The sequence below is a fragment of the Stomoxys calcitrans genome, chromosome 4 (assembly GCF_963082655.1).
Source record: "Stomoxys calcitrans chromosome 4, idStoCalc2.1, whole genome shotgun sequence".
NCBI classification, from domain to species: Eukaryota; Metazoa; Arthropoda; class Insecta; order Diptera; family Muscidae; genus Stomoxys; species Stomoxys calcitrans.
In genome coordinates, this window is record NC_081555.1 from 29196856 (window position 1) to 29223635 (window position 26780).

At 40.6% G+C, this 26780-nt stretch overlaps 1 protein-coding gene across 8 annotated transcripts in view; it reads right to left on the reverse strand.

Moving 5' to 3' along the window:
* Positions 1-26780, reverse strand: part of LOC106083463 (calcitonin gene-related peptide type 1 receptor) — a 119613-nt gene that overhangs the window by 38310 nt on the left and 54523 nt on the right. For all 8 annotated transcript variants that reach the window (XM_059366413.1, XM_013246536.1, XM_059366412.1 and 5 more), the window contains one exon: positions 25024-25109. The gene's annotated coding sequence lies outside the window, so the exon portion shown is untranslated. The remainder of the gene's footprint in view (positions 1-25023; positions 25110-26780) is intronic.

Here is a 26780-nt window from a genome sequence, read left to right on the forward strand (position 1 = left end):
ACGTAGCCATTCAACCAGAAATGAGCCTCATCGCTGAACAAAATTTGTCAAAATTTGAACACATTTCGAACCGAACACTGATTTTGGTAATAAAATTCAATGATTTGCAAGCGTTGCTCGTTAGTAAGTCTATTCATGATGAAATGTCAAAGCATACTGAGCATCTTTCTCTTTGACACCATGTCTGAAATCCCACGTGATCTGTCAAATACTAATGCATGAAAATCCTAACCTCAAAAAAATCACCCTTTATGACAGCTATGTCAAGTTATGTACCGATTTGAATCATACTTAGCATATTTATTGGAAGTCATAACAAAACACTTCATGCACAATTTCAGCCAAATCAGATGAGAATTGCGGCCGCTAATGGCTTAAGAAGTCAAGCTTCATGATCGGTTTATATGGGAGCTATATCAGGTTATGAACCGATTTCAACCATACGTAGCACAGTAGTTGGAAGCCATAACAAAACACTTCGTGCACAATTTCAGCCAAATCAGTTTAGAATTGCACCTTCTAGTGGCTCAACAAGTAAATATCCAAGACCGGTTTATATGACAGCTATATCAGGTTATAGACCGATTTCAACCATACTTAGCACAGTTTTCGGAAGTCATAACAAAACACTTCATGAAAAATTTCAGCCCAATCGAATGAGAAGGGCGCACCCTGTTGTGGCTCAAGAAATCAAGATCCAAGATCGGTTTATATGGCAGCTATATCAGGTTATGGACTGATTATTACCATACTAAGCACAGTAATTGGAAGTCATAACAAAACACTTCGTGCCAAATTTCAGCCCAATCGGATGGGAATTGGGCCATATAGTGGCTCAAGAAGTCAAGATTCAATGTCGGTTTATATGAGAGCAATATAAGGTTAAGTACCGATTTGAACCATACTAAGCACAGTAGTTCGAAGTAATAACAAAACCACTCATGCAAAATATCTGCCATATTGGATGATAAGTGCGCCCTCTAGTGCTGTAAGAAGTCAAGATCCAAGATGGGTTCATTATCGAAGAAATAACAAAACACTTCATCCAAAATTTCAGCCAAATCGGATGAGAAGCGCCCTCTAGTGGCTCAAGAAGTCAAAATCCACAATCGATTTATATGGCAGCTAAAGCAGGTTATGGACCGATTTGAACTACACTTAACACAGTTGTTGGAAATCATATCAAAGCACCTTTTACCAAATTTCAGCCAAATTGGATAAGAATTGCGCTCTCTATTGGCTCGAGAAATCAAGATCCAAGATCGGTTTGTATGGCAGCTATATATCAAAACATGGACCGATATGGCCCATTTACAATCCCAACCGACCTATAAGTATTTGTGTATAATTTCGAACGCTTAGCTTCATTCCTTCGAAAGTTACCGTGCTTTCTACAGACGGAAGGACGGACATGGATCGACTTAAAATGTCATGACGATAAAAAATAAACATACTTAATGGGGTCTTAAACGAATATTTTGAGGTGTTACAAACTTAATGACGAAATAACTATGGCCCCATACTATGGTGGAGGGTGCAAAAACACCAAAAAGTTTCCTGTAACAACAGAAAGTCTGCTGAAATTGGGATAGCAGTAATATTTAGTAAAACAGCAAACATTGTCCGCTGTTTTTTCAGATGGTTAAAATATGCAGTATTTGTTAAAATCGTAAGGAGTCCGTAAACACGTACAAGAGCGAGGTGGAATCGTCCATGAGGAACACATGGGCGTGTTGTGCGAGCCGATAGAGGAAGTGAATGAATCCTCCACGTTCCGCAGATTACTTTTTAAGGATCTGAAATCATTCTAAAAGGTGATGGATCCTGGGCGGAATATAGCTCTAAGACGCTCGAGCTACTGGCTGCTACACATCTCCTTGGGTGCCGGGACGTGGTCGGTGGGTCAATTAACCCGGATGGTATTGATTGTCCTCCCATATAAGACAGTGCCGAGTCACTGTCCGTGGTTGAGGACACGATAATGGAAGGGAGATAATCTGGGTAGTGAAATCATTTGAACCCTAAAAGTCAGAACCTAAAGCATACTGCCTGCTATGATGCAAAGGGCAGGACCAATTGTCATACGACTTCTTGAAATGATTTTTAAAAGCTGCGTTTTGCTGGACTATGTACCGACTAAATGGCGGGTGTTAGAGGGTGAATTCTTTTAAACCCTACAAGTCAATGGGACCAGATGGCGTATTGCCTGCTATGCTGCAAATGGCTGGACCTATTGTCATAAAACTTCTTGAGATAATTTTTAGGAGTTGAGTTCTGCTCGACTATGTGCCGACTGGTTGGCTGGAGTTTAGGGTGGTTTTTATCCCGAATGTGGAAAACACGAGCAAATCTCTACTCAAGGACTACAGGCCAAAAAGTCTTTCATTCTTTATTTTGCAGACTTCAGAGAGACTAATTGGCACATGTATTAGGGACAGTCTCGACTCTTCATTGGTACGCGCCAATCACCATGCGTTCACTAAAGGTAGGTCACTTGACAGTGCCCCTCATGATGTCGTGGGCTACATGGAGGGGAATTTGGGTGTGGGCTACTACACTGGCGGCTTTCTTCGACATAGAAGGGGCTTTGAATAATGTGAAGTTGTAGTCCATACATGGCCGTCTGATTGACATGAGGGGTAAATTGACACGATGCTGAAAGGCCGAGTTATCAACACTTCACTGGCAAAGGGCTCGAAAAGGAAGATTGTGACCATAGGAACTGCCCAAGTAGGGGTCTTTTATCCTCTATTGTGGCTTTTGGTAATCAATGAGATTCGGAGGTCTTTCGATAGGAATTAGACGACAATTTTTGTCTACGAGGACAACTTCGTCGTTGTGGTGGCAGTTTTCTCTTTACTATTGAGGATCTTGTTCAGGGAGTTTTGAGGAAGTTGCTGAGATGAACGAGGCCAACCAGCTTAGCGTAAAACCCAGAAAGACAGAACCGCTCCTTTTCACCAGGAGAAGAAAGATGGGTGTTTTTTAGAGACTTGGGTGGGACGGAGCTACCGCTCTCTCGAAAGCCAAGTAATTGATTCTGATTTTTAATTAAAAATCAAGTTGGAGAAGAAATGTCGAAAAAGAGCACTGAGTGCGCTCTACCCCTGTCGCAACTCAATTGAAAGGAGTTGTTGGCTAAGGCTGAGTATGGGGATGGTGCACTGGATTTTTACGACGGTCGTTCGGCCTATTCTTAGCTATAGTTGTCGGGTGTGGCACACAGCTCTGGACAACTATGCCCTTCGCAGGATGATAGAGAAGGTACAGGGTACCACAGAAGTGCCAATCTATGAGGCAAGGATAAGTGCCCCGACAGAGTCGTTGAATACCATTCTCGATCCTATATGTTGGATGAACGGCAACAAAGATCGCCATGAGATTGAAGGATTTCCTCTAAGTAATTCGTTCTTTTGCCATTCTGAAGTTCTGCAGAGGCCTTAATTGGCCGACAAAACTATACTCTCAGCGGTGCGAATTTCTTCCCGGTCCGCCCTATTCTTTTATTGAGAAAAACGTTTTAACAAGCCGCCTATTTGCCTAGAACCGGGTTCGCATGAAGATAGCTCGTAAAGAGAAGTTTTGGATGATTTTTATAAAAATATCATGATTGGTTTACTATTTCTTGTCCTTTAAGCCAAAAACAGCTGAAAAGTTGTAATTTTTTTTTTTTTTAAAAAATCCCCAAAATTTAACTTCTTCAGGCCATAGACGCCAGATGACTATCTGCCGATAAACTGGGCTCATCATAATGATGAGTATTCAAGACTAGGGTCAGCTAAATTTAGCTCGTTTTTATTTATTTGTTTATATGAAGCCACATGGCAACCCTTTCGGAATGGCCCTTCTATTATACAATGAACAAATTATTTGGTTTTACAGATGTTTTTGGCGCCCGATGGTATATGTAAGGAGTAAAACATAAACGTGACAGAAAAAGGACAACTCATTGTTTTGCTACTAAATGTTGGTCATAGTCATTTCACAGACTATCGATATTATATGTAATGTCGATTGTACATACTCGTATAGTTAAGGGAACACATCTCTAATCGCCTTTACCATCTAATGGAAAATTGATGACGTCTCCCACAAATTATCTGAATTTGGTCGTTTGAGAAAAATAAATAAAAGTGTCTCATATAGGACAAATGACTAGGAGGAGATTTTAGTTGATGATTGGATAGCAGATGTTAAAGGTCATTGGGATAGCCATCGTCTGCAGATGTTTTAGACTTATTGCTGTAAGTAAATTGTGTAAATGATTGAAGGAAATGGGAAGGAATGGAATAACCAGACACTGGCTAACATTGAGGTAAGAAAATTGGCAGGAAAGGGCTTGCAAAGGTTTGGGAAAATGTGAGCCAATTAAAAGTAAAGAAGTATTAGAATGGTTGTTGAAAAGGGAAAGTCATAACAATAGAATTTATATAGAATCTATATGTGGCTCACTGCTATAGGATATGTAAAAAGTTTCTTTTATAAGGTTGCTATATAAATTATTGAACCTACTTGAACTGATTTTATTACGGAGGCAAACTTGTACATCCGTATTCGTAATATCCCTAAAAAACGAACAATATCTGCTTATTTAACTTACTGTCCCATATTTTGGCAAAATTGGACAATAAATGCACCTTTAATGGGGCCGAAACCTTAAATAAAGAGATCGGTATATATGGCAGCTATATCCAAATCTGGATCAATCGGAGACAAATTGAAGAATGATGTTGAGTGGCCTTACGCAACTCACTGTCCCAAATTTCGGCAATATCTGACAATAAATGTGGTTTTATGGGAGGCCACCGTAGCGCAAAGGTTAGCATGTCAGTCTATGACGCCGAACGCCTGGGTTCTAATCCCGGCGAGACCTTCATAAAAAAGTTCTCAGTGGTGGTTATTCCCTCCTAATGCTGGCGACATTTGTGAGGTACTATGCCATGTAAAAACTTCTTCTCAAAAGAGGTGTCGCACTGCGCCACGCCGTTTGGACTCGTCTATAAAAAGGAGGCCCCTTACCATTGAGCTTAAAACTTTAATCGGACAGCACTCGGTGATATGTGAGAAGGTCCCTTATGATTGAGCTTAAAACTTGAATAGGACAGCACTCGGTGATATGTGAGAAGTTTGCTCCTGTTCCTTAATGAAATGTTCATGGGCAAATTTTCATTTGCAAGACCTTAAATCGGCGGATCGTTCTATATGGGGGCTACATCGTGATATAGTTCGATATAGCCCATCTTCGAACTTAACCTGCCTATAGACAAAAAAAGAATCGCTTGAAACTTTCTTAATATCTCTATTCTTAAAGACTGTAGCGTGATTTCAACAGACAGAATGACGCACATAGCTGATAGTCTTAGATTTTTACTACGTAACTCACGTCTGAAACCAACTAATTAATTCTTCTCGCTTCTCGGTGCTATTCTTCAAGAGTACAGTTAGAATGAGTCAACCATAGGTATACTTTCGACATGCATAACATATATGGGTCCAAATATAAGACTTTAATTTTTTGAATTTTGTTCAATGGCAGCGACCACTGTGCATTGCCAACTAAAACAAAAATTGCATACCACAATGGTGTAAAAAAGTTAAAACAAAACAAGTAAGAGCGTGCTAAGTTCGGCCGGGCCGAATCTTATATACCCTCCACCATGGATCGCATTTGTCGAGTTTTATGCGCAGTATAATTTTTTTGGCAAACAAAGAATATGCTATTGTGTAATATTTCAGTTCATTCGGATAAGAATTGCGCCGTGTAGGAGTTCAAGAAGCAAAATCGGGAGATCTGTTTATATGGGAGCTGTATCAAGCTATTGATCGATTCAGACCATATAAGAGGCTCAAGATCCCAAATCGGTTTATATGGCAGCTATATCAGATTATGTACCGATTTGCGCCATACTTAGCACAGTTATTGGAAGTCATAACAAAACTACTCAAGCAAAATTTCAGCCAAATAGGATAATAATTGCGCCCTCTAGAGGCTCAAGAAGTCAAGATCCAAGATCGGTTTGTATGACAGCTATACCAGATTATGAACCGATTTGAGTCATACTAAACACAGTTATGGAAGTTATACCAAAAAACCATGTGCAGAATTTCAGTCAAATCGGACGAGAATTGCTCCCTCTAGAGGCTCAAGAAATCAAGACCCAAGATCGGTTTATATGGCAGCTATATCAAAACGCAGACCGATTTGAACCATACTTAGCGCAGTTATTGGAAGTGATACCAAAACACCACGTGCACAATTTCAGTCAAATCGGATAAGAATTGCTCCCTCTAGAGGCTCAAGAAGTCAAGACCCAAGATCGGTTTATATGGCAGCTATATCAACACATACACCGATTTGAACCATACTTAGCGCAGTTGTTGGAAGTGATACCAAAGCACCACGTCCAGAATTTCAGTCAAATCGGACGAGAATTGCGCCCTATAGAGGCTCAAGAAGTCAAGACTCGAGATCAGTTTATATAGCAGCTATATAAAAATATGGAACGATTTGGCCCATTTACAATCCCAACCGACCTACACAATAACAAGTAAAAGCGTGCTAAGTTCGGCCGGGCCGAATCTTATATACCCTCCACCATGGATCGCATTTGTCGAGTTCTTTTCCCGGCATCTCTTCTTAGGCTAAAAAGGATATAAGAAAAGAGTTGCTCTGCTATTAAAACGATATCAAGATATGGTCCGGTTCGGACCACAATTAAATTATATGTTGGAGACCTGTGTAAAATTTCAGCCAATTCGTATAAGAATTGCGCCCATTGGGCTCACGAAGTAAAATAGAGAGAACGATTTATATGGGATCTGTATCGGGCTATAGACCGATTCAGACCATAATAAACACGTTTGTTGATGGTCATGAGAGGATCCGTCGTACAAAAGTTCAGGCATATCGGATAATAATTGCGACCTCTAGGGGTCAAGAAGTCAAGATCCCAGATCGGTTTATATGGCAGCTATATCAGGTTATGAACCGATTTGAACCTTATTTGACACAGTTGTTGAAAGTGAAAATAAAATACGTCATGCAAAATTTCAGCCAAATCGGATAGGAATTGCGCCCTCTAAAAGCTCAAGAAGTCAAATCCCCAGATCTGTTTATATGACAGCTATATCAGGTTATGGACCGATTTCAACCATACTTGGCACAGTTGTTGGATATCATGACGAAATACTTTGTGCAAAAACTCATTCAAATCGGATAAGGATTGTGCCCTCTAGAGTCTCAAGAAGTCAAGACCCAAGATCGGTTTATATGACAGCTATATCAGGTTATGAACCGATTTGAACCTTATTTGACACAGTTGTTGGGTATCATAACAAAACACGTCGTGCGAAATTCCATTTCAATCGGATAAGAATTGCGCACTCTAGAGGCTCAAAAAGTCAAGACCCAAGATCGGTTTATATGGCAGCTATATCAGGTTATGGGCCGATTTGAACCATACTTGGCACAGTTGTTGGATATCATAACAAAACACGTCGTGCAAAATTTCATTCTGATCGGATAAGAATTGCGTACGCTAGAGGCTCAAGAAGTCAAGACCCAAGATCGGTTTATATGGCAGGTATATCAGGTTATGGACCGATTTCAACCATACTTGGCACAGTTGTTGGATATTATAAGAAAACACGTCGTGCAAAATTTCATTCCAATCGGATAAGAATTGCGCACTCTAGAGGCTCAAGAAGTCAAGACCCTAGATCGGTTTATATGGCATTTACAATACCATTTACAATACCAACCGACCTACACTAATAAGAAGTATTTTTGCAAAATTTCAAGCGGCTAGCTTTACTCCTTCGGAAGTTAGCGTGCTTTCGACAGACAGACGGACGGACGGACAGACGGACGGACATGGCTAGATCGACATAAAATGTCGCGACGATCAAGAATATATATACTTTATGGGGTCTCAGACGAATATTTCGAGTAGTTACAAACAGAATGACGAAATTAGTATACCCCCCATCTTATGGTGGAGGGTATAAAAAGTATTTGTGCAAAATTTCAAGCCGTTGCTTAACACCTTCGAAAGTTAGCGCGCTTTCGACAGACAGATGGACGAAAGGACGGACGGAGGGACGGACGGAGGGACGGACGGACAGACGGATGGACGGACGGACGGACAGACGGATGGACGGACGGACAGACGGACGGACAGACAGACGGACGGACAGACGGACGGACAGACGGACGGACAGACGGACGGACAGACAGACGGACGGACAGGCGGACGGAAAGACGGACGGACATACAGACGGACATACGGACGGACAGACGGACGGCCATGGCTAGATCGACTTAAAATGACATGACGATCAAGAATATATGTACTTTATGGGGTCTCAGGCGCATACTTCGTGGTGTTACAAACAGCATGACAAAATTAGTATACCCCCATCCTATGGTGGAGGGTATAATTACATGAATGTTACAAAAATCTCTTCAGCTATGTGTGTAAATAAACAATATTTCCAGCAGTGATGCTTTTTATATGTCAGTTTTATCATAATACTTTAGACAATCCCCAAAGAACTATTGCTGTAACCACATATCCTATTTAATTGTAATCTTAGAGCAATTTCGTATTTCAACTCTCTAAGGGATCAAGTGTCCTTTTTCCTTTCCCTGCTCTTCAGATAAAAAAAAAACTAAGATATTAAATAATTTTTCAGTTATGCTGTGTTTGACAACAATTCAACATTAAAGCCTTAGCAGCTGTATGGTCTCGCTTGACTTCATTGAATAGCGTAACATTTGAGTTCTATATTCTGAGGGTTTTATTGCTTGCGGCAAACACTATCTACTCCGGGCTTTGTGGTTTTAAGACTCGTGTTGTGGTGTTGACATTCATATGCCACATTCTGTCCCAAAATTTTAAAAATAGCCAAAATTTGTGTTGTTGCGGTTAGTTAGTTACAACACCCAATTGAATATTTTTGAGCAAATGTGGAATGTACAATTCAGTGTGGGAATTTATTGAAGCTTTATATGAATTAAATTAGTTTCCCTTTTTCAAACAACACGAGGAAGAGACTTTCCATTTAAATAGAGCTTTAAGGAATTAGAATATGCAATTTGTGCAAAATTTCAAAACAAGTTTATTTTTATACCCACCACCGAAGGATGGGGGTATATTCATTTTGTCATTCCGTTTGCAACACATCGAAATATCCATTTCCGACCCTATAAAGTATATATATTCTTGATCAGCGTAAAAATCTAAGACGATCTAGACATGTCCGTCCGTCTGTCTGTTGAAATCACACTACAGTCTTCAAAAATAGAGATATTGAGCTGAAATTTCGCACAGAGTATTTTTTTGTCCATAAGCAGGTTAAGTTCGAAGATGAGCTATATCGGACTATATCTTGATATAGCCCCCATATAGACCGATCCGCCGATTTAGGGTCTTTGGCCCATAAAAGCCACATTTTTTATCCGATTTTGCTCAAATTTGGGACAGTGAGTTGTGTTAGGCCCTTCGACATTCTTCGTCAATTTGGCCCAAATCGGTCAAGATTTGGATATAGCTGCCTTTAGACCGATCCTCAGATTTAGGGTCTTAGGCCCATAAAAGCCACATTTATTATCTGATTTTGCTGATTTTTGGGACAGTGAGTTGCGTTAGGCCCCTCGACATCCTTCGTCAATTTGGTCCAGATCGGTCAAGATTTGGATATAGCTGCCATATAGACCGATCCTCCGATTTTGGGTCTAAGGCCCATAAAAGCCACATTTATTATCCGATTTTGCTAAAATTTAAGACAGTGAGTTGCGTTAGGCCCCTCGACATCCTTCGTTGGTCCAGATCGGTCCAGATTTGGATATAGCTGCCATATAGACCGATCCTCCGATTTTGGGTCTAAGGCCCATAAAAGCCACATTTATTATCCGATTTTGCTGCAATTTAAGACAGTGAGTTGCGTAAGGCCCCTCGATATCCTTCGTCAATTTGGTCTAGATCGGTCCAGATTTGGATATAGCTGACATATAGTCCGATCCTCCGATTTTGGGTCGTAGGCCCATAAAAGCCACATTTATTATCCGATTTTGCTGAAATTTGGGACAGTGAATTATGTTAGGCTCCTCTCCATCCTTCGTCAATTTGGTCCAGATCGGTCCAGATTTGGATATAGCTGTCCGATGTCGCCGCAATTTGGGACAATGAGTTGTGTTGGGCTCCGACATCTTCTTTCAATTTCACTCAGACCGATCAAGATTTGGATATAGCTGCCATATAGACCGATATCTCGATTTAAAGTCTTGGCCCCAAAAAAGACGTATTTATAATCCGATTTCCGATTCATGTTGTATATGGTTCAGATCGGTTTATTTTTAGATATAGCTACTAAAAAGACCAATATTTTGTTATACATAATTGAACAATGACTTGTACTTATTAGTATTTGGTCCAAATCGGATTATATTTTAATATAACTGCTGTGGGACATAAGGTATGCAATTTTCACTCGATTTTGATGAAAGGTGGTTTACATATATACCCGAGGTGGTGGGTATCCAAAGTTCGGCCCGGCCGAACTTAACGCCTTCTTACTTGTTTCTATTACTAAAATAGGCATAATTTTACCTTTTCTGTGGTAGAGGGAAATGAAGTTTTTACATTTTTGTATTTGTTTTAGAGTATTTTAGCAATGAAAAATTCTCTACAAACATTCTTTTCCCTTAGATTGAGTTGGTAGAACAAGTCTTAAAACATATTCTGAATTAACATATGTTGCTGTTTTGAAGATACACAGGCAATTTTAAGGCAGGGGAAGCTTCTGGCGTTCATACCTTGTACAGTATAGAATATACCGACGATGTCTAATGAGAAAACATTGAAACTATATATCTAGTAACTCTCAGGCTGAGAATATTGTACGTGAAGTAATTATCATAGTCATACTGTTTTATCTGACTTTGCACAGAAAGGTCTATGTTTTGTTTTAGATTGAAACTGTAGCTTATCAAGATGACTCGAAAGAAATATTGAGGACAAATTGACTACCTATCACCCGTTCCATTACCCATAGTCTGAGCTAGGTAAAATCCTGCTCGAACGTAGTGGGTCTTACGCAACTCACTGTTCCGCAATTCAGCAAAATCAGATAATAAATAAGCCAATTGTGGGTGAACGACCGTAAACCGAGGGATCGGTGTATATGGGAGCTGTATCTCATCTGAGCAATACTGACGACGAAACGACGACAGCTCTAAGCTCCAAATGTCAGCCAAAATGAGTAATAATTGCGGCTTCTATGGCACTTAGACCTTACACCGGGAGATCGCTCTAAATAAGGATCCTACCAAGAAATTGTGCAATCTGAACCATATTCCATACGGTTATCGAGGGTCATACACAATTCATTGTGCCAAATTTCAGCGAAACCGAGCATTAGGTTCTACTAGTTGAAAAGAGGGAGTGGATTTTAATGTAACTATGGATATAAGCTAAGCCAACAATAACAAGTAAAAGAGTGCTAAGTTCGGTCTGGTCGAATCTTATATACCCTCCACCATTGATCGCATTTTAAAGTTCTTTGCTCGATATCTTTTTATAGGCAGACAAAAGATAATGTATAAGAATTGCTATGCTATTGGAGCTATACCAAGCTTTGAATATATGGAGCCCATATTTGATGTGGCTATTAGAACCCAAGGTAAAAGTCATTGTGCAAAATTCCAGCAAAATCGGGAGAGCTGTTTATATGGGAGCTATATCAGGTTATGGACCGATTCCGACTATATTTGGCAAATATGTTGAAAGTCATAGAAAAAGTCGTTAAATAAAATTTGAGCCAAATCGGGCGCACCCTCTGGAGGCTATAAAAGTATAATCAAGAGATCGGTTTATATGGGAGCTATAACATGTTATTTACTGTCTTGAACCATACTTGGCACAGTTGTTAAAAGTAAAAACAAAACACTTCATGCTAAATTTCAGCCAAATCGGATAAGAATTGCGGCCTCTAATGACTCAAGAAGTCAAGATCAGGGATCGGTTTATATGGCAGCTATATCAAAACATGGACAAATATAGCCCATTAACAAACCCAACTGACCTACACTAATAGGTAGTATTCAAGCAAGATATCAAGCGTCTAGCATTATTCCTTGAAAGTTAGCGTGCTTTCGACAGGCAGACGGACAGACGGAAAGGGCTAAATCGACTTAGAAAGTCAAGACGGTCAAAGTCTTAGATCAATATTTCGATGTGTTACAAACGCAATGACGAAATTAGCATACCCTCCATAAAAAGTAACCTCGAAAAAGAAAATCTAATTCAGGAATTCCGTGCTACTTACAAAATCCCTAATTGTCTTCCATACCCAAAAAATCATCAAAGTTGAGTAAAAATATCGTCAAAAATTTTTGAAAAAATCATCACTCTCTAAATGAGTCTAAATCAATTAAATGGTAAGATTTTCACTGGAATGTTTGAGTAATTCTCGGTTCATGTCTGATATTGTGTCCCCACCTAATTGCTTGTGTCAGTTAGCCGCGAAAGCCCCGCAAAGGCAAAGAAAATGCTTCAGTGTCTCATCATCCTCCGATTTTGCATGTGTGAGCTCGTAGTCCTATGTGTCCCGAAAGCTATAATGTAAGTTCGTGGTCACTGCACCAACGCCTGTCATATTCCCTATCAACAGCGTACTTTCGAGGTCACTTCTTCATGTAACCCCGCCAAATGTATCCCAGCCCCAATGTTCTTACGTGGTCATCGCGTAGTGTCACCGCCTATTTCTCCTTCTCAGAACAGGGTATTTCCGTGATCACTGCACCGTAACATCCTGAGACATTTTCCGTACTTTCGCAATCAGACTCGATGACCGACGTATCCTGACCTCGACTTCATCGCCCCATAACTTCCCCGCCGCGGTACCCCCGTACTTAAGAGTGATGTTCCAGGCCTACACCGCCATCAAGTCACTGACTGATAAGCCCAGCCAGTGCGTAAAGTGAAAGTTCTGTACCATGTCTTCAACTTCGTCATTGTGTAACGCCCAGCAACCGACCTGCTAATCTTACCTTAGCCACAGCCCTGAGAGTGCCGTTTCCGGCATCCATAGCTTGACCCTGCCGTAGACAATAACCGCTGCATAGCCAAGTTCCAACCGCGGACTGGTAGCTATGTTAGAAGTACTGTACTAGGTCTTCACTCACGCTGCACAGCTATTGTGCAATCCATCTTGGAGGTTGGTGTACCGTTCCAGGTCTCCACCCACATCACCCGACCTTTGCCCGTTTTGACCCGTATTCTCAAATGATGTTCCAGGCTTTGGCAATAAGTACTCTCCTTTAGATACTAACCACTTTGCAGCCTATCCTAAAATAAACAGATTTTGAAAACTGAAACAAACTCCGTGTTCCCTACTCTAGTCATTGCGAATATAAATATCCTGTGAAGGACCCTTCCTCCGCGAGTTATACCCCAGCACACGAAGGGGAAGCCTGTAGTTACAACCCTACCGCGGTGTTTATGATTGCCCTGGTGGCCAGTTTACTGTCCGTAAAGATTCATACTCGATTCATAAAAGTTTATACTCGATGACCTCGCGTTAACACTACACTACCTCACGCATTCCGTTATCGCCCAGATCTCCACTTGCAGGACCGCATTTTGGTCAGGCAGTCTAAAAATGATTTCAATACCTTGGTTCTAAATGTAGACACCCAACTTTGATCCATCTTTGTATTAGGTTGCCCAAAAAGTAATTGCGAATTTTTCATATAGTCGGCGTTGACAAATTTTTTCACTGCTTGTGACTCTGTAATTGCATTCTTTCTTCTGTCAGTTATCAGCTGTTACTTTTAGCTTGCTTTAGAAAAAAAGTGTAAAAAAAGTATATTTGATTAAAGTTCATTCTAAGTTTTATTAAAAATGCATTTTCTTTTTTTTTTAAAAATCCGCAATTACTTTTTGGGCAACCCAATAGCAAGATCTGATGTCAATACCAGGGTTCCGTCAATCCAAAATCGCACTCGACCTCAAGTGACGACTTAGGTATCCGAATGGAAACCTCTTCTATTCCTTCCCGGCTACCTATCGTAGCCGGGACTGTACCGCTACGGTATGATATACTCCTATACCCTATCCATTATCCCTTCGCTTTAAGTCTCATAGCCGCAGTAGCTGCCTCACACTTAATCTCAATGTCTATGGGTCGGACATCTAGGATGGTCTTTAGTGCTTTAGTAAGCGTGGTCCTCATCGATCCGCCTATGCCAAGACAACATGTTCTCTGAACCTGTTTAATTATACATACGATGCAATTTTTCTCCATCGCAGTCCGGCAATCTAATAAGACGTAATTAATTATTGGTATATCCTCGGATTTAGACCCCATTTCGAGCCTACGGGGCGTCAGCGGCCCAACATCTGTAAACCTTCTCGGTACGCTTCTGATTGTGACACTTCCAATTCACTTTAATTTCCAAAAACACTCCTAAGTAGTTGACTTTGTCAGATATCGAAACGAGTTGCGTTAAATCCACCGTTGTCTTCCTCGTGAACAGGCAGATTTTGGTCTTCTCTGGATTAAGATTGAGATCCCCTAGGTGCAACCCAGTCGTATGCCATACGCAAGGCCATTTTGGCCCTTCTGCATAGCCGGTTCTGATCCTTACCCCTTAGATGTAATATAACATCGTTTGCCTTGCAGACAGTTTCAAATCCCTCCTCAGTCAGCATCCATAATAAGTACTTAACGGTGGCAATAAAATGCCCTCCTGTGGCATATCCTGTATCACTTTCTCCCTTATATTTATCTCATGATACCCATAGTTTATCGACCTACTCCTTAGCATATGGTTACTCCAGTCCCTAAGGACCCGTTCCTAGGCATATGGTTTATCCAGTCTCTAAGGACTCGGTCCACCCGATACTGGTCTAAGGTTAAAAGCCCCCTTGATGTCAATGCATATCGCCAGTGTGAACATTTTGGTGTCGAAGGATTCTTCTATTTTATGCACAACCTCGTGCGGAGCTGTCTCCACAGACCTTCCCTTGACATAGGCAAGCTATTTGTATATCTCGCTGGATGTGCTACTATTTATCATGGTATTCAAAATACGTTAAATGGTTTTGTGTAGAAAGGACCTAAGGCTCATAACTTGCCCGGCTTGGGTATAAATACCACCCTTGCCTCCTGCCAGGCTTTCCAAGCATATGCATGTCCTAGGTAGACCACTTCGTAAAAGGAGGCCACCGTCGCATGCAGAGGTTAACATGTCCGGCTATGACGCTGCACATCTGGGTTCGAAACCTGGCGAGAACATCAGAAAAAAAATTTCAGCGGTGGTTATTCCCTCCAATTGCTGCCGACATTTGTGAGGACTATGCCATGTAAAAACTTCTCCCTAAAGAGGTGTCGCACTGCGGCACTTCGTTCGGTCTCGTCCATAAAAAGGAGGCCCCTTAGGGTTGAGCTTAAAACAATTTTATTCGGATAGCACTCATCGATATGTGAAAAGTTTGCCTATGTTCCTTAATAGAATTTGCAATGCGCATCCAGTAAATGAAATATCTCCTGCAGAAGTCTTAAATCCGGTTAATTATATCTTTTAGTGAAAAACACCAACAAGAGCACACATTCATAAGGCGCCCCCTTGTTTGCCGTCTTCCGACCATACCGAATTTTAAGTTGAAAAGCCTGCTTCAAAGCGCATTATTCGTCCATCGAGAATTATTCTGATTGACCTTCGTTAAATACAGGGCGACAACCGTTGACCTCATGCTATCTCCACATTTGTCCCTTAATATCCCCGGTCATCCAGGGCTTTTCTCAGGCTGATTTCCTTTCTCGAAGAGGACAACTATCTGCGAAAGACCCCACTTTTGCAGAACGTCAGCTACCAAACCATTTTTTCGTGAAAATTCGGGAACTTAATTTTGATTTGATGTTCTAAGAATACGTCGTAGATTATGATTTTGACAACCCCCAAAAATGTACTCACCCTAATGATCACCCAGTAGGAGCCCACCGTAGCGGAGAGGTTAACATGTCCGCCTATGACGCTGCATACATGGATTCGTATTCTGGCGAGAACATCAGAAAAAAATTTTCAGCGGTGGTTATTCCCTCCAAATGCTGGCGACATTTGTGAGGTACTATGCCTTACACAAACTTCTCCCTAAAGAGGTGACGCAATGTCACACGCCGTTCGGTCTGGGCTATAAAAGAGGAGGCCCCTTATCATTGAGCTTAAAACTTGAATCGGACTGCATTCATTGATATGTGAGAAGTTTGCCCTGTTCCTCAGTGGAATGTTCATGGGCAAAATTTGCAATTTGAAATAGGAGGCCACCGTAGCACAGAGGTTAACATGTCCGCCTATGACGCTGCACACATGGATTCGAATCCTGGCGAGAACACCAGAAAAAAATTTCAGCGGTGGTTATTCCCTCAAATGCTGGCGATATTGGTGAGGTACTATGCCTATACAAACTATTCCCTAAAGAGGTGACGCACTGCGGCACATCGTTTGGACTCGACTATAAAAAGGGCAGCCCCTTATCATTGAGCTTAAACTTGAATCGGACAGCACTCATTGATATGCGAAATGTTTGCCCCTGTTCCTTAACGGAATGTTCATGGACAAATTTGCAATGTGCATTCTGTAAATCAAATATCCTCTGCAGAAGTCTAAAATCCGGTTAATTATAACCTTTATTGAAGCACATTTTTTGTCCATTGAGAAATATTCTGATGGACCATCATTAAATACAGGGCGACAACTATTGAACTCATGCTATCTCCACATTGGTCCCTCAACATACAGGAAGACCATCATGACGTACTACTTCAGTCTAAGAGATGTCTTGACCTCTTGTATCGCTTCGTGCAAGACCTTCTCCAACGACCTACCTTTGAGGTCTATGGGTTGTACCCCACCGAAGTTCTCTGGCAACACTCGTTCCCTCACCTTCAAATCGATCAGTCTTTCCGGTGTTTTAAGTAAGTATTAAGCGACTAAGAGGCCTATAATAAATATATAGTGGTGTTGTTGAATATCGAAAGGAGCCTGCTTTTATACTCACCACCGCCTTACTTTAGGAGTATACTAATCTAGTCATTCAATTTACAACACCTTAAAATATCAAATTGCAATCCTCATATCCCCCCGTAAATAGTTTTTCCTGTCCATCTTTGAAATGACACCGTTCGAATCAATGAAGTTATACGCTGGAAAATTTTATTCAGAATATTCTTACTGGTTTAAGTTGCTGGGACTTGGAAATGGGTAATATCGATTCAGATTTGGATACAGTCATAAAAATCGATCCTACATTTGGATTTCCTGAGAACACGAACCCACTGTGCATTTCAAAAATTCATTTAAATTACATTGAGATGTCCCATTTTGGTCATTGTAATGTACTCCACTAACTTCATCCTCTAAATTACCAATTAAATTCGTGGAAAGCAAATCTATCTCATTTATCAGGTCAGGTCTTCTATTAAGAAAACAGTATTTTCGGTTTTATACCATTTCCAAGTATGTTTTTAATGGCAACCATCAACAAAATGTGAAATTTCATTAGCTCTATTGAAGGTATCATTTGCGAGATGTCCCTTTTATTATTCTCCATTATGTTGTACATACATCTCCCAACATTATCTTGCACTGAGTAGGATATATTGAATGCGTGAAAACATACTTTGGTTTTGACATGAAGTTGACGTTAAATCTCAAGCAGCATTACACTTTGGGCGGAGAAATACAAAAAATGTTTTTTTGTGTCATCTAATGACACAGCACTTGTGGGTTTAAGTGTTGGTGTCATTTTCCATTTTTGGTATGCCAATGTAAAGAGGTTGCGTGATGTTATTAAAAAAAAGATAATCTCTGATATTATGGTATCTTAATTTACATGTAAATTTTGTCTTTAGCGAAAATTTCTTGGAAATTTCCTCAAGGAAATTTTGTCTTAAGAGAAGCTTTCATGGAAATCTTTACTTAACAGAAAATTTAATGGCAATTTTGTTTTGACAGAAACTTTCATAGAAATTTTGTCTTGTGGGAAAATTTCATGAAAATTTTGTGTTTAGAGAAAATTTCTTGGAAATATGTATTTTTAGAAAAAAAACTCAAAGAAATTTTGTCTTAACAGAAAATTTCATGGAAAGCTTGATTTAACAGAAAATTTCATGGAAATTTTGTCTTGACAGAAACTTTCATGAAAATTTTGTATTTAGAGAAAATTTCATAGAAATTTTGATGTATAGAAAACTTCATTAAAATTTTGTCTATAAAGAAAATTTCTTGGAAATTTTGTTTCGTAGAAAATTTCATGGAAATTTTGTCTTCTGAGAAACTTATATGGAAATGTTGTCTTTGGAAATTTCATGGAATTTTTGTCTTTGGAAATTTTATAGAATTTTTTCTTGGAGAAATTAGAGAAATCAAGGAAATTTTTTCCTTTAGAAAAAATTTCACGAAAATTTTGTCTTTAGAGAAAATTTCATGGAAATGTTGCTTTTGGAAATTAATAAGGCCAAGAGAGAGAACACGGCAGTGGGCTGCGACGAGTATAGCGACGACCTTGGCAAGTTCAAGAAGGAGACGAGGAAGATGAAGAGGAGTTCCTAGGCGAAATTCTGTGAGGAAATGGAAAGCACAAGTGAAGCATCTAGGTTGATCAAAGTGCTCTCGAACAATCCCAACACGCCTAGCTCACTGAGGACGGGACTTACACCGAGAGTGGACAAGAGACGGTGAAGCTTTTGATGGAGGTTCATTTCCTAGGTGGCCACGAAGAGATCGGCGATCAAGATATCGCAATACCTACATATGTGGCCTTAACGGATGACCTCATTAGGGACATCGTTGCCGACTAAAACAGCACTTTCCGACCATTTACGTCGGCCGGATCTGATGTAATTATCCCGGCACTGCTGCAGAGTCCCTTGGAGTCACCCTGCCCTGGCTTGAGCGGATTTTCTGTTATCGTTTTTGCTGAAAACAATGGATAGATTGATTGACCTGAGGGGGTGACTGACGCCGGAAAACTTCATGGGGCACAACACGCATACCTCAAAGGCAGGTCGTTGGAGACGGCCCTTCACGAGGTGGTACAGGAGGTCGAGGGGTCTCTCCGACAGAAGGAGTAGGCTTTGGCGGCCTTCTTGGATATTGCAGGAGCCTTCAATAATGTGGAGATAGGATCGATAATCGCCGCACTGGACCGCACGGGAATTCACCCCATAATCTTCCAGTGGACAAACAATATTGTTTACTCGTGCAGTAAGATGTTCAGTAGGAAGTGGGGGGTAACTCCCAAGATTATTTATTGGATGTATGCGGCCATCGTGAGACCATTGCTGACCTATGAAGCACTGGTATAGTGGAATGCAGTAGAGAAGAGGACGCATGCGAGGAAGTTCGAGAAGGTCCAGAGACTGGCCTGCGTCGAGGTCACGGGAGCACTGAGATCCGCACCGCAGGCAGACCTGGAGGCAATGCTGTGTCACCAAGGTCACGCTAAGGCTGAGGGAGCTCGGGATGCTGAAGGAGCATGGTTGCGGCTACATTTCTATTCTGGGTATTATGGATGTGAAGGATAGACTGAGGACAATCTTCGACTACCTGGCACCAGTGCCGACTGGAGTGAGGGCATTCACGTTTCGTTTTTCTGGGAGGGATGAATGAGGGGCAAATGCTGTAATTGGGGAGGATGAGACCTCGATCTAGACCGATGGCTCCAAGATGGAGTCAGGGACTGGATTGGGGGTCTACTCTCACTCACTTAAAATCGGTATGTCTCTGAGACTGCCGGACGAGTGTATGGTCTTTCAGGCAGAGGTCTGCGTCATTGCAGTGGCCGCAAGGGAAATTCTGGTAAGGGATTTAACACCACTCAGAATTTTTGTGGACAGTATGGCGGAATTTTTGTGGACAGTATGGCGGTGCTCAAGGCCTTGGGGTCGAGATGCGTGGCGAATTTTTTGGAGTCCCTGGATAGGCTCCGGGCCCATGATGGGACGCTGATATGGGTTCCTAGGCATGAGGGGATTCCAGGATATGATACAGCACGCGAGTGCGCCAGGAGCGGTTCGTCTGCGCCGGGCGGACCAGTCACCGGTCTTGTCTAAATACCATTTGTCGAGTTACTGAACAAAGTAGGGGGTATGGTCGGGGCGGCATTGGTTGCGTGATGGGACGCAAAGCCGCTTTGGCCTGTCATCAACCGGAGGACGACGAGGGAGTTGCTGGCGTTCGATAAGAGGTCGATGAGTACCTTAATAGGGGTCATAACCGTGCACTATGTAGGCTTCTGTAGGAATTGCCTCGATGAGGATGAAAAGGAGACTATTGAGCACTTGCTGTGTTCATGTCTTGGTCTGCAGGGACGTAGGCTCTCCATTCTGGGAAGCTATTTCTTCTGTGATTTGGGTGAACTTGCGAACATACCTCTGGTAGGTCTCATGAGATTTTTTTAAGGATGTTTCCAACGAAGGTTGCCATAAGCTCCGGGACTCCGCTCGGGTTCTCCATTCCTCCTGTTTTTTTTCTTTTCCATTCCATTCCTCTTCTTTCTCTTCCCTTTCTTTCTAGAATACCACAATGGGCCAAACTGCCTTCCAAGTAACTCACCTGTGGTGCGCAACCCACTCAACCTAATCTAACCTAACCTTATCTTTAGGGAAAATTTTATGGAAATTTTGTCTTCAGAGAAAATTTTGTCTTTAGAGAAAATTTCATGGAAATTTTGTCTTAAAGAAAATTTTGTCTTTAGAGAAAATTTCATGGAAATTTTGTATTTTAGGAAAATTTTGCTTAGATAAAATTTCATGTAAATTTGTCTTTTGTGCAGTACTCATTATTATCAGAAAAGTTTTCGCACATGCTCCTTAAAGATGTTTTCATGGCAATACCCTTAACAATTAACATTTACATCGCTTGCCTTCATAATGTATCCAATTCTCATTCAATACATAAATGTCTAACGGTATTAAGCCAAACTTTTGTCATATTTAATGTGAGATAAGTTTCATCTTTGAGTTGCTTTAGTGATTGACATATTCTATTATAGAACATGTCAGAAACTCACAGTACCTATCAACCACAATACCAAGATGTCAATCTTTCATTGTGTCATTAAAAGCGTTTAATATTTCCTCACTTAGCCCAATCAGTAAGAGACAGGGAAAGTCTCAATCAAAGCCGTAAAGAAATAGCACAATGGAAAAGTAAAAAAAGGTAGGCGTATGAGTATATGAAATTATTACATAATTGATGAAGAAAATGTTGACGTGCGTTATGTTTACTAGTGTATAATAACACATAATTACAATATGCAGTTAACAATGTTATTCCACACATTTATTTCCCTGAAACATCGCCGCTGTTGAAATATTGACGTCAACTAAGATCAAATAATACACAATAACTATTTACAAACAAACCCAAGCCTTACTATTGTACCAACCAAACAAAATCCACTTGCGTATGAGTTATATTAATGCGGCGTACAATAGTGCGTATGATAGTTATTTACTTTAATATTTATGGCTGTTTGTGACAGAAATCTCATTCTGTCACAAACTCATTTTAGATATTCATCACCTCTTAAGACTTTTGCTAACAATTTTGATTGTACATCATTGAGGCATATATAGAGACAATATAACTATAAATCAGTTTGGGATATGTTGGAAACAAGAAAAGGTAATTTGCAAAATTTATTCGAGTTAGTCAAGGTGACAAGTCGTTATGACTAAGAGGTTCAAGATATTCGATACATCGCATACATCCTCTGAATATGAAAACCGTTCTTGCCTCACATTGGGGCCACAGTAGATTAGAGGTAAGCATATTCCTGGATACGCATTCCGTCGAGAACATCAAACTTGTCAGCGTTGGTTATGCCTTCCAAATTCTAGCGACACTTGTGAGATTTTTGCCTTAGCTAATCGAACGTGTAAACATCTCGGTGGGATACCGACTTCTAAGATGTCGGTATCCGACCAGGCATGGACGTAGGGAGGATTTTTTATGCCCCATATTACAAATACAAAACAATAACAGGTACTTATACGCTCTAACATCCGAAGAATAGCAATTTGTGGGGTAAGGAGAGAGGGCCCCACAGCCCCCCTCCCTGGCTACGTCCCTGCGACAAGTCTAAATACTTAGAAAATGTATTGAATAGGATACTGAACTGCAAGAGGCAAAATCGGGAGCATAATTAGAAAGCTCACAGGTGTTGGTTACAATGTAGACGAGCCATAGGCTTGAATTGGGGTCTTCATCCGGGGATATTCAATCGGGTCAACAGCAGTATGATCAGATCAATACTAGCCTTCGCCTCAGTAGTATGTTTTACGTCGATGGAATTAAAGAGCAACATAAGGACATCACAAATGATTTTGATAATATGTTGTCTTGGCATAGGCGGGGTGCCTACTAGGATACAGGAAATTATGCTTGATATCCGGTCCATAGACATACAGATTAAGTATGAGGCCACTGTAGATAAATGAGATTTAAGACGATCGGAAAATAGATAGATGATAGGGGCAGATAATACCATCGCTGTAAAATCGAAGCAACTACAGGAAAACTGTATTAATTGGTCGAGGTTTTTGATCAGATGGCTGAGACGTAACTTCAGATCGAGTATGAGACACTACTCAGTTGCAAGGTCTTGGTTGACGAAACCTGGTATTGCTATCTGGATTTTAATGCTACAAGGATGGATCAAAGTTAGAGAACAGAGTGGGACTGCGGCTTTACATTGGGGACATAGGGGTTGAGATCTGTTTTCAACTGCCTGACCATAATACGGTCCTGCAAGCGGAAATCTGAAAAAGCACGAGGTGGAATGGTATTAACGCGAGGACGTCGAGTGTGAACAGCATCGCAAACATTCTATGAACATTACATTAAAGAAAGGGGCAAACTTCTCACATATCAATGACTGCTATCCGATTCAAATTTTAAGCTCAATGGCAAGGGGCCTCATTTTTAAAGCCTAGTCCAAACATTGTGCAGCAGTGCGACACTTCTTTGGGGAAAAATTGTTTAACATGGCAAACTACCTCACAAATCTTGCCAGCAATAGGAGGAGATAACCACCGCTGAAAATTTGTTGCGATGTTCTCGCCAGGATTCGAACACAGGTTTTCAGCGTCATAGGCGGAAACGTTCACACCTCTGTGCTACGGTGGTGTGAACATTATTAAGGACATCAAACAGTCCATCAGGTCTTTAACAACCAGCACGGTAAGATCACGTACAATATATAAGTGTAAGAGGGAGATGAACGCCTACCCCGAAATGGCACTATTGGCCGGAGTGAACATAGTGTTCAAAAGACTGTCATCGATAAACTTTGCGAAAGCGAAACCTTTCGGGGCGAAGAAGATAAGCACGTTGGCGACGAACGCCCATTCAAAGGTGTGAAACTGTGAGTCGGTTGATAAGACGACGAAAGTCCTATGGTGAGATCCGAATCACGAGAGTTCGAGGTTATTACTGAGAGGGAGTAAGAAGGCAGACTTTATGGCAATAGTGCTTTCATAGGCCTAGGTGACCCGTACCTAGGCCTATGGAAGGACTTATGCAGAATAGATGCGGCAAGTGACACCGTGTGTAAGGCATGTGGGGAAAATGATAAGATGTTACATAAAGGGATAGAATCGAAAAAAAAATTGGTAAAAAAACCTATCGTTTGAGAACTGGTAGGGCTACAACTTCGAAATTTGGATGGTTAGAGACCACGCAGGGCCTTGAAAAACATATCTCGCTAACACCTCCTCTCTAACCATTCAAAATATCAAAGAGAAACCTGTATCAGTTCTTAAACAGCAGAATTTTTACTATCCCACTGGCAACATCCAAAAAATAACAAGTAAAAGCGTACTAAGTTCGGCCGGGCCGAATCTTGGGAACCCACCACCATGGATTCTGCTAAAAAATTTATACAAAATAAATTTAGTTGAAGGGCATAATTTAATTGTACATATCTCATTCGCAACTAGCTCTCATCCGCACCTAGTTGCATCCACGCCTGACTCGCATACACACCTAGTTGTAGCTCTAGATAGAATTGCCGGGAATTGTTGTCACGAAAGTTCTCCTAAGATCGTTTTATCCCGTAGACTTTGAAGTAGCGATATAGGTAAAGAGCGCATCTGCCTTTCCTTGCCACCGAACCATAATTCGTCGTCATCATATCCGCCAACCAATTCTTCAACTTCAGCCGAATACGACGTTCCTGAGGTCAGCCAAGCCAGCGCTCAATTTGCTCACAACAGGATTCCATCCGAAGCTCACACCGACAACCGACGCCTTCCACCAAGCCCACCGAAAGTTTTCGATCAACCATAAGGCGACTGCCGTCGTTGGCCCCACCGACCAAAAGCACCAACAAGGGACCTTGAACTTGCGAAGACCTCACCGTCGAGATTACACCAACCGAGCCCACCTCAACGCCTACCAAAAGTTCCCGATTAACTATAAATCGACTGCCGAAAACCACCAACAGGGGCTTTAACTAGCGAAGCCCTCACCGTCGAGATTACACCAACCGAGCAAATGTTCCAGATCGACTATAAATCGCGAGCTTTGTGATCAAAAAATTTTTGCAAAATTTCTGCAACATCAACCATGGTATGACTTGTTTCAACTTGGTTAAGGAGGTCATCGTCGGATACCTTAAGCTTTGAAGGCTTCAAGGGCCGTAAATTGGTGTGTGATACTTATATCGAATTTATTGCTAGAACTTTTTTACAGTGTAAGTATGTCACTAACCAAATTCGACACCTTGTCACACTAGCTGCTCTTTTTCCTATGCATATTTTTTGTGTTGTAATGATGAAACCATGTATTTTTAATAATCATACGCTCCAATGAAATTCGTATTAATATAACTCATACGCAAGCAAATTCGTTAGAACTTTATTTAATTTCACCATCATTTGTTGTATTTTTTAGAGTCAATATTTTTGTAGACAGATAGGGAACAAAATTAGAATTCTTTGCCTATAACTTACCTTTATCTCCCACAATATTGAGTTTAAATCATTGTCATTAATTTAGAAACGAAAAAATCCACAAGATTGTCATAACTCGTCAAAAGCTGAAATGAAAAAATATATTGAAAAAGTTTCATTAGAATCTGGTCCTTCAGGTTTTTTAAGGAGTTCAAGAATAATTTTCAGTATGTCCCAGCAAGCTATGTCCATAGAAACTTGACAGTTACCACCAAATTTCACTTTAGAACATTTTTTCTCACAAAACATGTTTATTTCCTTTGTCAACAAAATTATTAAAAATTCAAATATTTCTGCATATATAACTCAGTTTAGAATTTGAATATTATCTAGCCATTCAATTTGCACAAATTTCTGTCATTGTGGGACATAAATTTTATGTTTTTCAATTCTGCATGAATTATTAAATGTTTGCACCATTTTAATTCTATTTTATTTAATTTAACCCCAGGGAATATGAATGACTAGTCATCTGAATATTTATGCCACCACAAAAGCCTCTTTAATTATTCAACTAACACCAAACAGTCCAAAACACCTTAACAAACATGAAAACGATTTAAAATGTGCAAAGTCGAAAGCATTAAAATTTAATTTCAGTGTTAGACGAAGTTATTTGGGAGAAAATGCTCCTGTTGTATGGTCTTAGCAAAGCCATTTTTAGCAAGCAAGCAAGAGATTAAATAGCAAAAAATAAACGATTTAATATAAATGAAAGGCATAACTCAAAGTTATGTCTTTGCAAGGATAAAACCTTTTTCCTTTAGCTGTATCTTATTTACAGTACCAAACAAATGAGTTGAGTTGTTATCCTTGTCCAACAAATTGTGACCCACACATAAACTTGACTAATATGGTGGACACTTTGAATGGCGAATATTAAAATGGTGTTCATTGAAATTTATAGACATGTTGTGTAAAAAACTTAATAAAAAAGAGAAAATACATTGAAAATGCTGGCAAAAAAATGGCTAATACATTTTATTGAAGGATAAGGACAGCTGTAGTCAATGTGTCCATTTTAGTCTACCCAGCCCATTATTACAAAATTGACAATGTTCGAATGGCGCGTCGTACTGCAGCACCTCTTTTGGAAGAAGTTTTAAGATGGTTTCTATGCATGGCATACTGCCTCACAAATGTCGCCAGCATTAGGAGAGGAAATCAACCGCTGAACATTTTTTTCTGATATTCACGCTAGCATTCGAACCCAGGCATTCAGCGTCATAATCGGACATGCTTACCTCTGCGCTACGATGGCCTCTAGCCCAGTATTCAAGATTCAATATTTTTCTGTTTTGGTGCTGTTTTCTGTTTTGATCTAACCAGTATTCGAACCCAGGCATTCAGCGCCATAGTCGGTCATGCTAACCTCTGCGCTACAATAGCATCCAACCCAGTATTTAATATTCAATATTTTTTTTCTGTTTTAGTACTGTTTTCTGCTCCGAATTTCACTGGCCTGAACCACAGTTGAGATCAATCCCTGTACTGATTGCGCCTGGAGGATACGCTCATCATCACTCAAAATTTAACGCAAGTACTAGCTGGTTACACCACCGAAGAAATGACAATTCAGGCCTTCCCAGATCTAGTAACAGGAATGAAAATAATGTAGGAATATTTGCGCAAAACAATCCACATCTGCGTCTAGATACCCGCCACACATCACCAACCGCAGGCAGAGAAACCCGGATAGACCAACTCACCCGAAGCTCCAACAATGGCCCCAGGTGTCTTCCGTGCGAAACAGAGAT